This window comes from Lactuca serriola, chromosome 8 (assembly GCF_051521515.1).
Source record: "Lactuca serriola cultivar US96UC23 chromosome 8, Lser_US96UC23_V15, whole genome shotgun sequence".
Lineage (NCBI taxonomy): Eukaryota > Viridiplantae > Streptophyta > Magnoliopsida > Asterales > Asteraceae > Lactuca > Lactuca serriola.
This window is the reverse complement of record NC_136415.1, coordinates 257,242,734-257,257,536: the sequence shown is the minus strand read 5'-3', so window position 1 is coordinate 257,257,536 and position 14,803 is coordinate 257,242,734.

Genomic DNA, 14,803 nt, shown 5'->3' with positions numbered 1-14,803 from the left:
CATATGGGTCATCGTTGATAGATTGACCAAGTCTGCACACTTCCTGCCTATCAAAGAAACCGACAAGATGGAGAAACTTACGAGAACATACATTAGGGAAATCGTACGGCTACATGGTGTACCTATGTCCATTATCTCCGATAGAGATAGTAGGTTCACCTCAAGATTTTGGCAATCACTACAACATTCCCTAGGAACAAGGCTGGACATAAGCACAACCTACCATCCTCAGACCGACGGACAGAGTGAGAGGACCATCCAAACACTAGAAGATATGTTGCGAGCCTGCGTGATTGACTTTGGGAAGGCATGGGATACTTATTTAGCCCTTGTCGAGTTTTCCTATAATAACAGTTGTCACACGAGCATCAAGGCTGCTCCATTTGAAGCTCTCTATGGCCGAAAGTGCAGATCCCCTCTGTGCTGGGCTGAGATGGGTAATACCCAATTAGCCAGGGGGCAAGCTTCCGACAGTACTCTCACCGGTCCAGAGATCATTCGGGAAACGACAGAGAAAATCGTTCAGATCCGTGAACGATTGAAAGCCTCTAGAGACCGACAGAAGAGCTACGCTGATAAACGAAGAAAACCTTTGGAATTTCAGGTGGGAGACCGAGTCCTTCTCAAAGTCTCACCCTGGAAGGGCTTGATACGCTTCGGCAAGCGTGGGAAGCTTAATCCGAGGTACATAGGGCCTTTCGAGATTCTTGCAAGAGTCGGCCCCGTAGCTTACAAACTCGACCTACCAGACGCACTTCGTAACGTACATTCTACATTCCACGTATCTAACTTGAAAAAGTGTCTATCCAACGAGACTCTTGTAATCCCACTCGACGAGATCGAGATCAACGAGAGCCTCAATTTCGTGGAAGAACTTGTAGAGATCATGGACCGTGAGATCAAGCAGACAAAACAAAGTCGCATACCCATTGTGAAGGTTCGCTGGAACGCCAAGCGGGGACCTGAATTCACATGGGAACGCGAAGATCAGATGAAACAAAAGTACCCTCATCTCTTTCATGTTCACTAGTATCTTTACTACTTTAAATTTCGGGACGGAATTCCCTCTAACGGGGGGATGATGTGACAACCCGATATTTCAATTCTTTGTAATGACCTAAAAAGTCAAGTATTGTAACCACATTTGAGTTAATAAAATTAACTTTGATAATAAAATGTCCAAAAAGTTCTATATAAATTCCTTCTATGTTTAAATGTCATTAAACCATGATCGTACGTGAAAAGAACGCCCAAATCCGACTTCGTATATTGAAATTATGATTTTTCCAAGTTCGGCTTAGCAACAGACAACTAAAAACTCGAATCGGAGATCGAGCGACTTTTGGCCGTAATGACCTAAACGAGAATCGAAGGTCTCAACAATGGTATTTCAGCGGTAAAAAGTATGGCAAAAACCGACGTCAGATAAAGAAGTTATGAATTTTTAAAGAAATTCCTTAATCACGTCATTTTAATAAATAAATAATAAAAATAATTTTGGAATTTGCCAACGGAATCTAAACGAAAGTTGTAGAGCGTAGTCTCACCTACACGTGGATATAAAGACCATCGAAAACGGAGTTCGTATAAAGAAGATATGATTTTTTAAAGTTTATTAAATAAATTATATATAAATTTAATTCAAAATGCTAGTAATATCCGAAGAAGAGTCAGCGTCCTCATCCGAGGTACGCGCCGCGTAACCTCGTACGCCCTGCGTACCCGAGGGCCCTAGTCTCGGTCCGTCCACGTCGCCCCTATGCGAAGCTATCCGACCCGCCGTCCCATCCGACCCGCCCCATCCGATCCGTCCCATCCGAAGCCGAGGCAGTCGAGGACTCGGTCATGCATGACGTACGAGTACGCGCTGCGTACTAGCGTACGCCCCGCGTACCGAGGCTTCTTAGACCCCCTATAAATAGAAATACGAGGGTTCCGGAAAAATCACCCCATTTCTCTCCTTTCTCTCACGATCTTGCCTCGTTTTCCGTGCCCACACTACCCCGAAGCTCTGGTCTTTTTGCTCAAGTCCCGAGGGTCGATTTTACTCCCGAGCTTCCCGAGAATCCCGAGAAAAATCCATTTCCTGAGACGAAACACTGCCCGGTTGTCCATCTCGCTATCTTCAAACTTTCAAATGAGTTCATACCCCTTTAATCAACCTTTGAAATGATTTTAAATGTTTTAAATACTTATGGGGGGGGGATACAAGTTAAATACTTATAGTTATTGCTTCAATCACATGTGATTGCATTAATCACATGTGATTAATAACTAGGGAAACCAGTGATTTTATCACTGTTCAAACTGTCTATCAAACTGTTTTACTTCAAAATGTTTTACAAACCCTTTTACTTTTCAAACTTATTTACAACTGTGATTCAAACAAATGTTCCTTATACTTAAACTGTTTTATCAAACCTATGCCTTCAAATTGTTTTATAGATTGACATCAAGTCGATCTTTTCTTAAAATAATACTTATGTTTCAAATGTCTTATAAAAACTTATTTATGCTTTTATATTATAAATTGCATGCCCATATATGTATAGATGTATAAATAATGTTTAAAGGGCTTAGGAAGGCCATCCGCCCTATTTCCTTTTTCTCGATTTGGATGTGGTCTGGTGGGATTTTGGGTGACCATCCGAAGGTCGTTTCAATATTAATTATATATCAAATATACATATATAGACATAAAAGTACTTCCATATTCATATGTACTAGTCACACAATTAGTAAGTTACCATCGGGGTAACACAGGATCATACTATTACAACTGCTAGATCAATGAGTCAGTTCATTCATGAGTTCCATATACAACTATACTAGGAAGAGAACATATAAAACTATACTATGAGAACATATACAACTATACTAGAACGAGAAACATTACCCTTACATTAATACGTTAACAATTGTGATCCACTGTATCGGAGCATGCCTTAAATGTCATGGCCCGAGTTGTAGCCAGAATTCTCTTGGAGGGAGAGCGTGAGTTTGCGTATAGATCTATACTGGATAGACTATCCTACACCTTGCTGCTAGCAACATTCGGACCTACAGGTTTGCGGGTGCGAAACGTCATTCCGTTATTACGACCATTCGTATGTCGTTGTTACCAGTCGATAGCATGGTGCAATTATCACATTTTACCTTAATATAAATCCGGTTTAAGGTAGTTAGTACAACAGTAGTTACTATAAAACTAAGCTACAGTACTACAATGATTTACCCATTACATATTTTTAGTGAAAACCTCACTTGAACTTTAATGTACAAACTATATTTTGTTAAAAGATAGTTGCACTTGGGAAATTACACACCTTTACAACAAACGAACATACAAAACAGTTAAGCCTTGGTAGAAGGCTACTTTAATAGAAAATATAGGTTTTTCTGAGAGATTCAAACTTTTACAAACACTTACATACATTTTACAAACTTATACTTGAGACACGTTCAAACGTTTTTGATAACAAACACCGACACTAAAATACTTATGAACTCACTAACTTAATGCTGATACTCACTTTCAAAATAACTTGTATTCTCAGGTCATCAGTAGACAGGTACCGATGCCAGCTTTTGAGAGGATGGAGCGCATTCAAGACTCATCATATTATTATTTTGATTTACCTTGTATTTTTGGTGTCTAAAACTGTACAGAACACGCTTGTATTAAAATTATATATTTAATGCAATGGATGATGTTGTTTGCTTATTTACATTTACTGTGTTGTGATACTTTACATGACGTCCTCCGCCCCAGAACGTTTCCGCCGTTCTTGGTTTTGGGGTGTGACAGTCAGGGAGATTGTCTCTCGCCATGGGGTTCCAGTTTCTATCGTTTCCGATCGAGATGTCAGGTTTACTTCCCGTTTTTGGCAGAAGTTCCATGAGGAACTAGGTACATGACTGCATTTTAGTACGGCGTTCCATCCACAGACTGGTGGGCAGAGTGAGCGGACCATTCAGACCCTCGAGGATATATTGAGAGCATGCGTTATTGATTTCGGTGGGAGTTGGGATTCCCACCTACCACTTGCAGAGTTCGCCTACGACAACAGCTATCATTCCAGTATTGGCGCCCCGCCTTTCGAGCTGTTGTATGGGCGGAAGTGTAGGACCTCGGTCTGTTGGGGCAAGGTTGGGCACAGAGTGATGGGTCGGATAGAGGTAGTTCTGCAAACTACCGAAATGATACAGCAGATTAGACAGCAACTGCAAACTACTCAAAGCCTGCATAAAATCTATGCCGACCGACACCGATCTGAGCTGGAATTTCGGGTGGGTGACATGGTTCTTCTGAAGGTCTCACCCTGGAAGGATGTGATCTACTTCAGGAAGAGGGGAAAATTGGGTCCTCGTTACATTGGGCCGTTCAGGAATATCGCCAGGGTTGGCAGGGTGGCTTATAGGCTAGAGCTTCCGGAGGAGCTTAGCCGGATCCACAACACATTTCATGTTTCGCAATTGCCAAAATGCATTATGGACCAGGAGGCATTGTATCGTTGGATGACATTCAGGTCGATGAGCGCCTGAACTATGTGGAAAGGCATGTGGCGATTTTGGAAAGGAAGAAGAAGATTTTGCGGAACAAGGAAATGCCTTTGGTAAAGGTACAATGGGAACATCGAAAGGGATCCGAGTGGACATGGGAGCCGGAGGTGGAGATGCGCGAGCATTATCCGGGATTGTTTATTCCAGCGGACTTCGAGGGTGAAGTCTAGTTCAAGTGGGGGAGAGTTGTAACGCCCCGATTCTCAAGTATTCATTACGTAAGAATTATTGGATGAAGCCCTACTCGACGAGTCGGTCGACCTACTCGTCGAGTAGCAGCGGAATGGGACCGCGCGTTAAGTGACCTACTCGACGAGTCCACTTTGGGACTCGGCGAGTAGGAGCTGGCAGATGAAACCCTAAATCCCGGGTTTTGCACCCCTATTTAAAGGAGCCTCAGCCTCCTTTGGCCTCCTTGCAGTCTTTGAGAGCCCTTACAACCCTAATACGTGTGTGTGCCATTGTGTGATTGAAGCTTGAAAAGAGGATTTTATAGAGAGAAGGCTTAGAGGAGAATGGTATTGGAGCAAGTGGAGTGTGGAAATCAGCTCTTATCTCAGTCATCATTTTCTGGAGGTAACCAAATCGCCTTTCTTCTTGTGAATCTCTTCCATTATTGAGTATTAGGGTTTTTGGTGAAGTATTAAGTTGAAAGGATGAGCTATGGGCTAGATCTAAGGTTGTAACTTCAAATTTGGACCCTCCTTGGATGCTAGAATCATAAAGTTGTTGTATTGGTTGTAATTAAGGTCCCTCTTAGAGTTCAAGCTTCATTTAGAACTTAAATTAGACATTTAGAGACTTTATAGCCACGCATGCACGTAAAGTTTGCAACTTTACGTGATAAGTATGCCCTAGGAGCTTGGAACTGTGATTTGGGGCCGCTGCATTACTCAAATCAAGTTTGTATGGAAAAAGAACTGAATGGACTCGGCGAGTCATATGAAGATGGTCATGGACTTGACGAGCTGGATGAACAACTCAGCGAGCCCGATGAAGATCACCATAAGACTCGACGAGTTGAAGAACAACTCGGTGAGTCGGATGAGTTTTCCCTAGATTTTGTATGCGTGTGTATCTGTCGAGTTGCAAGGAGGGAACTCGACGTGTGACCTTAAGTTTGATCGAGGATCAAAGGAACTCGCCGAGTCACTCTGATGACTCGGCGAGTAGCCAAGGGTACTCGGCAAGTTAAGGTCAACATGGACTGTTGACCTTGATTGAGGACTTTGACTTTGACCAGGGGTTGGCTAGTGGTTTATGGAGTACCTTGTAAGGGTAAAGACTTATGAGTATGATGTACTATGATGATAGGTGGTGGAACCTGTGTCAAGTGATCCGAGAGTTGGAGTTTACCTTTCGTGTCGACATCTGCGAGGTGAGCTATCCTCACTATGTCGATTGGGTCTACGACACCAAGGCCGGCCCTTTAGTTGTTATTGTTATGGTATGTTGCATGTGGTTATGATTTGTTAGTTCGGAATCGAGGTAGAAAATGTGTTATGCTTTTATGATCCGTAGGGATTGGTGTGTTAGTGACCTGATAGGTCGGTACTCTAGTTACAGGAGAATTCTATGATTATGATCACTGAGATAGATATGCTTGATGTTTGTATATGCCAGTCTATGATAGCTATGCACACATGTTTATTTGCTTGTTGGTTGGGTTGAGGCGGTCTTGCTTTGTGCTGAAGGACAACATACCCTATATGCGGTCCGGGGAGACTGTAGGCCTATGTGGCAAACCAGTCATGCCGAAGGCTCGGGATAGAGCCGATGGCCCAGTATGCATGATGATTGATTGATTGTTATTGATATGGTATTGTCAGTGTGGTATTGGTATTTTGGGGGTAGCTCACTAAGCCCTCAGGCTTACAGTTTTCATTTTGTTGTTTCAGGTACTTCAGGAGTCTATGGAAAGGCGAAGGCGTAACCATACCGCTCCTCATCCTGATGTTATGATTTTTGGGACACTCTGATGGAAAATGATTTGAAAACATTTTGTAAACGATGCTTTACGGTTTTTATTTATGATTGAAAAAGTTTAAATTTGGCGTGAAATTTAAGGATGTTACACCTAGCTTGTTTTATAACCCAACATGTGATTCTGGACCCGATTTATGTTCTATTGTGGTATATTAGACAGTTTTATATATAGCTAGTAGTTAGTGGATACAATGTGTAAATATGTAAGCTATATATATATATATATATATATATATATATATATATATATATATATATAATGTAATCAGTTTACAAATATAATACAATACACAATGTTTTACCAAGCTTAACTTTGTATCAGAGTCAATTTATCGGCAACCCTAGCAGTCGATATCCTAGTCAATGACAAACTTATAAGCTTGTTGATCATCTTCTTCTTCGCTAAGCAATGGACCTCATTACTACCTCCACAACAGCTGAGAAAACCTCTCACAACTCTGACAAGTTTGGTTTTATGCTATCACCAGCAAACTATGGATTCTGGAAAACAATGATACATCTGTTTCTTGTCAAAAACAACCTAATCAGCTATGTTGATGGTACCATTCCCTGCCCATTACAGAAGATCTAACAAGAAGCCTCCTCAGACAATAATAAAGACAAAGACAAAGAACTGAGGCCACCTCAATTGAACCCAAACTATGAAATATAGGTATCCAATGATGCTTATGTTCGGATGTTGATTATTTCAACAATTTTAGAAGTTGTTTTCCCTCATGTTCAGGTACTACCACTTCTCACGATGTCTGGCTCTCTCTCGAACGTGCTTATGCTCCATATACATCGTCTGGAGAGTATAATCTTAAAAATCAATTACTAAAACTTCAGATGAAATGAGATCAAACTATTTCTTCCTATCTCAATAGAGTAAAAGAATATGATGATGCATTGGCTAATATTAGTGAATGACAAAAATCTCGTTATGTTAGTAATTTCAGGACTTCGAGATGACTACAATGGGTTACAATCAACCCTTTTGGCTTGACAGGTCCCCACTGCCTTTACTGAATTACATGGCCTCCTCTCAGATCATGATTATATGATCAAACAATTCCTTGTTGTTGCTCCACCACCATCATAATACTTCAACACAACTGCTACCGGAACACCACCATCCTCTAGCTCCTCACAACAAGATCTGTTGCAAGCTCTCAACCAACTTGCCTCTCAGCTTGGCTTCAACTTACAACCAACAAATTCATAATCATATGCCTTCTTTACCACTTACTCTACACAAAACAGAGGTCGCAGTCACATTTTCAACAGTCGAAGTCGTAGTCGTGGTTGTTCAGCAAACAATCGTAGCTCTCAAGGACGGTTTAATTGGGCATTGAATCAAAATATAGTGTACGGAACATGAAACCGTTGTAACATTAGACACATTCCTTCTGACTGTCCTAATCGAAATCCCTCCACCATGCGAACCAAGAAACAATCATATGTTAACCATGTTGATTTTCGTTCTCAAGCACCGTGGCTACTTGATATTGGTTCTAATGTCACACCGTCAAACCAGAACGGCAGAAATGTCTGGGGGAAGATGAGTTCATGTATAACATCATTACAAATGTGTGAATAGTAAAGAAAGCAAACACAACCATCATAGATATAATTTAAGAGGTTACATTGTTGAAAGTGTTGCATGTTTCCTAATAAATTACAATATGATGACAAAATGAGTTTTGAACTAACGTCATAGCGTCCCGTCCTCAAAAGTTTTTGGTTACTTGTTCACTGATTCCCTGAGAATACAAGTAGTTTTGAAAATAGTGTCAACAATTAAGTTGGTGGGTTCATTTGTTTGAGAAAAAATGCCATTTTTCCTTGTAAAAATGATAGAGCGTGATATCCAGAAATCCAATATTTTCTTGTAAAGTGTTATGTAGTCTTAGATACCCTAAGACCGGAAAATGTATGAATTCTCCTGTACTTGAATGTGGTATGTTACAGTTTTAATTTAATTCAAACTCGTTGTATGTATGTTGCCCTGAGTTACTAGTTGTATCGCATTAGTAAGTAGTATAATGTATTCTTTGTAATGTAATGGAGTGTACTCCTAGAAAACCCATAGCTTCCTTCTATAATCCCTTAGTGTACACAAGTTATATAAAATTAAGGTTAAATAAACTGTCGAATATAATGGGTCTGCCCTAAGCTCACAACCAAACAAGGAACAAGATCTAAGGCGGACCCACCAATTCTAAGTCGATCGTATCCAGATTTTATATAACTCTAACGTATACTCGAAGCAATTACAGACAGAAACTAACAATTCTAAACAAAATGTAGTCTTAGCTACCCTAAGACTGATATGTGTGTAAATGTTGTACATGAAAATAGTATATTGTAGTTTTATATAAATAAAACCCCTTTTATGTGTTTGTTAACCCTATAAACCATATGTGTTGTTAATACCCATGTGAGTTATTATAACCATGCTAGTGACTAGTTGGCCTATAACGACGTTAGTGAGGTGGCAACAACCTAATTGTTCTCTTATTTTTCCCGTTTTTTAGTTTTATTTGTGTATATATATGGCCGAGAATGAGGGGGAAGGAAAAGAGAAAGAAACGTTTGGGCCATTTTTGAAAATATTCGAAATTATGTGGCCTAATATGAAAGTTTTCGGCCCATTGGGCCCATATGAGGGTTTACGGCCCAATAATGATAAAGAAAGGGGGTTTAAGGCCCAATAATGTTCTAGAGACTTGTTCACGACCCATAAAGGCCCATGAGAATGAAGTGGGTCATTTGAGGTCCAATAAGGCCCATAAAAGTGAAATGAGATATTTTAGGCCCAACATGGCCCAAAATGTTATAGTTTCATGAAAGTAGGTCCAATTAGAGCCCAAATAAATGATTTCTAGTCCAGTGGGGTTTGAACTGGGAAATTAGGGTTTCAAACCCACAATTAAATATATGAGATGTATTGAATTACGTTTTGGACTTCATGAATGAGTTCCGATTCAACTAGTTGTTTTTGGAATGATCATTTGCACAAAACTTCAACTTAGGTTACAAGTTACACTGGAGTTGATTACGTGAATACAGAATTTCCTAGCCAAAAATGCTAGTTGTTACAGTAAGGGTGTCAAAGGGTGGCTCGATGTTTATCACAAGATCAATGGAGCGTGTGTGGTTAACCAGAACATTTATTAGGTGATAAATAACATCGGGAGTACCAAGCACATTTTTCATGGTTATTCACACCTTGTTTATGATCCTCGGTATCCCAGTAACAAACCTGAAGGGCATAATTGAGATTTAAACATGCCATTGAATTGTTCAATGAATCTCACAGGATCTAGGAATTTCAATCCAATTAAAACTTAATAACTATTTCGTTTTTCATGGTGGAAATTGATAAATCGTCATTTACCTACCTTCAAATATTTTGCACGATGGATTACGACATCCCTCTTCCAATTTATAAAATATTGTGTTGGGTCCTAGCCTTAATATTTCATTTTGGGTGTTATATTAAGGACTCTTTATCTAATCTAAACTTCGTTTTTCTTCTTTTTCAGATGTCTTCCAACACTGCTTCTGGCTCAAACCCTATTGGCTCCTTCTCTCTCATGAACCTTTTTGGGAGAGTCATCTTTGATGGGTCCAACTTCAATGATTGGATTAGGAACATTAGGATGGTCACTCGGTATGAGGATAAGGAATATGTCATCGATAAGGAGCTGAAGGAAATTGATGAGTCTACTGCCACTCCTAAAGAGATCGCTAAGTTTAGGGCACATGGGAAGGATGCCACCAAGGTGTCTTATATCATGTTGGCCACCATGACTGCTAGACTCCAAAAGTCCTATAAAGATTTCTACCCTTTTGAGATGCACCGGGACTTGATGGAAAGATACCATCAGAGTGTTCGTCAAGAGAGGTATGAAATAATCTCTTCCATGATAACAAAAAGAACAAAGGATGGTGAACCCATCATAGGCCACTTTTAGAAAATGCAAAGGTTTATGGACCGTTTGCTAAAGTTAAATGTGAACTTTCTTGAGGAGCTGGCTATAGATATCATTCTACACTCCTTACCTCCATGTTATGATCAGTTCCGCATGACATATCATATGAACAAGGAGCAGGTCACACTTAGCAAGCTTCAAAGGCTTTTCACGACCGCTGAAAGTGGTCTCAAAGGTAAAAATGTTGTTTTTACTCCTACCGCAACTGCCCCTGTTCTGGCAAGTAGATAACGGAAAGGGAAGAAGAGGAAGGCTCCCTCAAAGAGTCGCAAGGGAAAGTCTCTTGATGGATCCTCTTCAAGTGGGACCAAGGCTAGTACTACTGCTCCCTCTTCCATTCCTAAGGAAGCATAGTGTTTCTACTGCCACAATAAAGGGCACTAGAAGTGAAGCTGCCCCAAATACTTGCAAGATGTCAAGGATGGGAAGGTTAACCTACCTATGCAGGTATCTATACTATTCTGTCTAAAAACTCATCACATTGTAACTCTTTGGTTCTTCACACAGGTTGTGGATTTCACATATGTTGTGATGTGCAGGGCCTAAAAAGTAGTAAGGATGTGGAGCACGGGAAGATAAACTTGATCATGGGGAATAGGAAGGTTTCTCCTGTCACCAAGATTGGAATTTACTCTTTATTGCTTAGTCGTGGGTTAGAAATAGATTTGAATAATTGTTGCTAGTCACCTGAAATGGCGAGAAATATTATTTCCTTTCATGGTTTGTACAAACAAGACTATAGTTTTTCATTTGATAATGAAATTGGTTCTATAAATGCTTATTATAATGGTGTTTTTTTATTTTAAAGCATTACCTTGTAATGGTGTATATGAAACTGTGAATGCTGTAGACAACTTAGGTAATAATGTGTTGCATAACGATTCTTCCAATGAATTGGATAAAGCATGCTTATGGCATAGGACAACTCCAAAAGGTTGGAGTTTTGGAGTCATTTGACTTAAGGTCGGATGAAACTTGCAAATCTTGCCTACTTGGAAAGATGACCAAGTCACCCTTCACTGGTACTTGTGAAAGGGGTGAAGGCTTGTTGGATCTCATACACATCGATGTGTGTGGGCCCTTCAGAACTGCCACAAGGGATGTTAACTGCTTCTATGTGACTTTTACTGATGACTACAATAGATATGGCTATGTCTACTTAATCAAGCATAAGTCAAAAACCTTTGAGAAATTCAAAGAGTTTAAACAAGAAGTGGAGAATCAGTTGGGAAGGAAGATAAAGATGCTTCGATCCGATCGAGGTGGTTAGTATCTTCGTATCGAGTTCCTAAACTATCTTAAGGAGTGTGGAATTGTTTCAAAGTTGACGCCACCTAGGACACTGTCACACCCCAAAACCAGGAACGGCGGAAACGTTCTGGGGTGGACGACGTCATGTATAATATCAACAACAATGTAAAGTAGTAAACAAGCAACAACATCATCCATTGCATTAATAATATAATTATTATACAAATGTGTTATGTCAAATTTTGATAAACACTAAAGCATAAATCAAAATGAAAGATAAGTCTTGAACAAGCTCCATCTTCCTTTCTCCTTGCATCGGTACCTGTCTATGATAACCTGAGGATACAAGTAATTTTGAAAGCGAGTATCAACTTTAAAGCTGGTGAGATTATAAGTATTTAGTGTCTTAATTTGTATGTGAAGTATTTGTATGTAAGAATTTGTAAGTCTATGTATTGTAAGTATTGAAAGTGTATATGAACTGTAAGTGTTTGAAAAACCCTAGAATCCCTATGATTCCTACTAGTATATGAAGGTGTCTTCTACCAAGACCTAACTGTTCTGAATGTAGTCTTCTACCAAGACCTAACTGTTCTAAATGTGTGTCTCTTGTAAGAGTATGTATTTTCCAAAATATAACTATCATTATCCGAAAATATAGTTTCTACATTATTGTGCGTCGTGTGAATGTTCACGAAGTGAATGTAATGGGAAAATGAAATAGTACTATGGTGTAGAGCTATAAGAACTACTGCCATACTAATTACCTTAAACTGGATTTATATTAAGGCATTATGTGATAAATTGCACCATACTATCGACTAGTAACAACGACATAATGAATGGTCGTAATAACGGAATGATGTTTGGCACCCGCAGACCTGCAGGTCCGGCTGTAGCTAGCAGCAAGGTGTAGGATTGTCAATCCAGTATAGATCTATACGCAAACTCACGCTCTCCCTCCAAGAGAATTTTGGCTACAACTCGAGCCATGACATTTAAGTCATGCTCCGATTTAACTTACAATAATTAACGTATTCTTGTATATGTACTGTAATGAACTGTTCTAGCTGTAATGTACGTGCACTCTACCTAGCAAGTATAGTAATGTAATCGTTCTAGTATAGTTGTATATGTGCTCTTCCTAGTATAGTTGTATATGTTCTCTTCTCTTCCTAGTATAGTTGTATATGTTCTCTTCCTAGTATAGTTGTATATGTAATGTACTGTAATGTTCGAGAAAGTATTGACTCATGAATGAACTGACTCATTGTATGATATCGCGTTCTAGTAATTGTTCTAGTATCTTCCTAAACTACCCATATGGTAGTTTACTAGTGATCTATCTGGTAAGTATGGGCATGGATGTATACCCTTGCTACTCAAGGGCATATGTTGAACTGGAAGGACCTTTTATGACTATATATGTACACATGATATATAACTAATATTTAAACGACTTTCGGACGAATACCCGATATCCCACCAGACCACATCTCAAGGCGCGAAAAGGAAATAGGGTGGATAGCCTTCCTAAGTCTTTTAAACATTTCTTATATAACTATACATATAGAGGCATGCAATTTATAATATAAAAGCATAAATAAGTTTTGTAAGACATTGGAAACATAAATATTATTTCAAGAAAGATCGACTTGATGTCAATCTATAAAACAATTTGAAGGCAGAAGTTTGATAAAACAGTTTAAATATAAGGAAACATTTGTTTGAAACGCAGTTGTAAATAAGTTTGAAAGGTAATGTACGGAGTAAGATGTATAGTGTAATAAGGAGTTTAAAACATATAAAATGTTTATAAAAGTCATTTGAAGGAAACTGTTTGGTAAAACGGCTAATGAGTAGCCAAATCATTTGAATGCGGTATATTAATCACATGTAATTGATGTAGTAAGTAAATATAATCCTACTTACAAATCACTTGTGATTGACATAATAAGCATAATTCTACTTGTATCCCCCCCATAAAACATTTAATAATAGTTTAAAACATTAGTTAAGGGGTATGAACTCACCTGCAGTAAGTGACTGGAATTGAACAGACTGTTATCGTACGGAAGGATCGGACAAGTGCTTGGTGTCAAGTGGAGACTTAGACACACACAATGATCCTAATTACATATGAAAACGTATGTATATAAATAATTAGTGATTATAACACTAATTATACAAGTAATAATATTTAAGCGCGTGGATAACACTTTTGGTCAAGTGCTAGGAGGCTAATGGGTTGCAACTAAGGAGTGCAATGCCCCTAATGTGAGTTTAAGGTCTAATGACCATATTTATTGGAGTTTACGTCCTAGGGGAGTAAGCTCATGGCCGTAAACTCCCAACCAAGGCTTGAAATGGTGCTTAGAATTACTACAACTCTAGTGGGAATTGATTCAAGGCTTATACAAGTGTTTGGGCACCATATTGACTCCTTTGGGGAGTTTACGGCCCAAAGACCCTTTTCCCTTGGAGTTTACGGCCGTAAACTCCCTTGGGAGGGTGATTATGGTGCTTTCAAGTCTCTATAATAACTAGGAACAATTCTAGGCTTTTGTACTTGGCTTTGGAAGAGTTTATGGCACCATTTGGTACCATTTCTTGGAGTTTACGGCCATAGAACCTTTTGGGCCGTAAACTCCCTCACTTTTGGAGTTCTAAGTGTTTTATCTAGTCCATAATACATTTAGGTACATGCCCAAATTGTTTCTTGGCTCAAGGAAGGGTTTAGGGTGTCCTTTGACCCCTTTATAGGAGTTTACGGCCCAAGAACCACTCTTGGCCGTAAACTCTTCAATACTTGTGCTTTTATTATGTTTTCTAGGTTCTAAACACATTGGTGTACATGTCTATAATGAAGCCTAAGCCTTTGGGGAAAGTAGGGCACATTTAAGCCCTTGAAATTGGTGTTTACGGTCCAAGAATCTCTTGGGCCGTAAACTCCTAAGGCTAAGTGTTCTTGATTGATTTCTAGTCTCAAATGTTCATACATATCA